The 1,668-nt window shown below is 30.9% G+C and overlaps 1 non-coding gene across 1 annotated transcript; it reads right to left on the reverse strand.

Annotated features, from left to right (window-relative positions):
• Positions 1-1,154: 1,154 nt before the first annotated feature.
• Positions 1,155-1,290, reverse strand: LOC132008916 (U4 spliceosomal RNA). Its single transcript, XR_009401751.1, has one exon. It is a non-coding gene; the product is annotated as a U4 spliceosomal RNA (small nuclear RNA).
• Between the last annotated feature and the right edge of the window lie 378 nt (positions 1,291-1,668).

Raw genomic sequence — 1,668 nt, forward strand, 5'->3', positions numbered from 1 at the left:
TGCCTCTACTGGTTTATCAGGTTGGACTTTTGGGTAACACATCACAGTTCTTGCATTTTCATTTTTATGTAGTATATTCTGAGAAGAGTATTAGATTAAGTAGTATTTCACTATCACTTTGCACCTAGAAATAGTCAAGTAAAAAAAAATCCATTTATGACAACATAATTCTTTAGAAAAACTTAATAATAATTGTCATTTTAAAAATATTTGTTAATGATATATATATATATATATATATATATATATATATATATATATAAAATTGGACCATCTTAATTCAACTATAACCAGGAGCTTTCACTGGGAATTTTAGACATTCTAAACTGTTCATCTATCAAAACTACTACTATCAAAACAACTACTATCAAAACATCTACTAAAACTAGGAGTCATTGCAGACCTGGCTGATTGGACTCATTCATCCTGACTGAGAAATGTAATATCTAGAGCTATGAATCTATGAATTAATCACTACGGACATGACTGGCTGGGTTTCTACTGTGTATTAGAAAGACCAGCATGATACCCTATTACTATAATGCTCATTGAAACCCTACTAATTAATGTTCTTTTTCTTTGTCCTCATTTCCTGGGTTCCTTTGATTCTAAAGTTAAAAAAAGAAAAAAATAGAATTTTATAATTAAGCCAATGTCCATAAAAAGGCATCATAAATACAGCATTACACATACTACTGATGATATTTTGATTTTCCTACGACATCAGAGACCAGTCCACTACAGTTTAGGCCTTTATATTTACCATTCTGGTATTTTATTTTATTTCATTTCATTTATTTATTTATTTATTTATTTAGGTAGGGATACAACATTTAAATAAAAGATTTTTTTCTTTACTAACATATAAATTTAAGTTATTTGGAATGTAATGCAGATATAAAATGTGACAAAATGATTCCAGGTTTATCTGGAATAAAATAAATGTGAAAATAACCATAATACTCTGAAAATAAAGAGTTATGAGGGGCTAATTTAATTTTACTATATATTAAAATACAAAGTACAATAATTAGAATAATTTGGCATTGACACAATAAATAAATGAACAAAAAAAATTACAGAATAAATATACCAAAAGAGACCCTATTATTTAAGGGAAATTGATTAATGGTTAAGGTAACATTTCAAATCAGTGGATAGAACAATAATAAAGTATTAGGCAAGCCACTTAAAATATGATAAGCTAGATTTTCTCTTCCATTCTTTAATTAGCAATAATCACGCCTCGGATAAACCTCATTGGCTACGATACTGCCACTGCGCAAAGCTGCTCTTCCATTCTTTAATTTTTTTCAGTCTTCCAAAATTCATTTTTTACACCACAAAGTTTATGTTTATACACCACACCCAGTGCTATATGCCATACGTGCCCTCCATAATACCCACCACCAGGATCACCACCCCCCCAAAAAAACCTCAGTTCGTTTCTCAGAGGCCACAGTCTCTCATGGTTTGTCTCCCCCACCGATTTCCCTCAACTCACTTCTCTCCAACTCCCAATGTCCTCTGTATTATTCCTTATGCTCCACAAAAGTGAAACCATATGATAACTGAATCTGCCTGACTTATTTCACTCAGCATAATCTCTTCCAGTCCCGTTCATATTCATACAAAAGTTGAGTATTCACACTTTCTGATAAAGGCATA

The sequence above is a fragment of the Mustela nigripes genome, chromosome 1 (genome assembly GCF_022355385.1).
Source record: "Mustela nigripes isolate SB6536 chromosome 1, MUSNIG.SB6536, whole genome shotgun sequence".
Classification (NCBI taxonomy): domain Eukaryota; kingdom Metazoa; phylum Chordata; class Mammalia; order Carnivora; family Mustelidae; genus Mustela; species Mustela nigripes.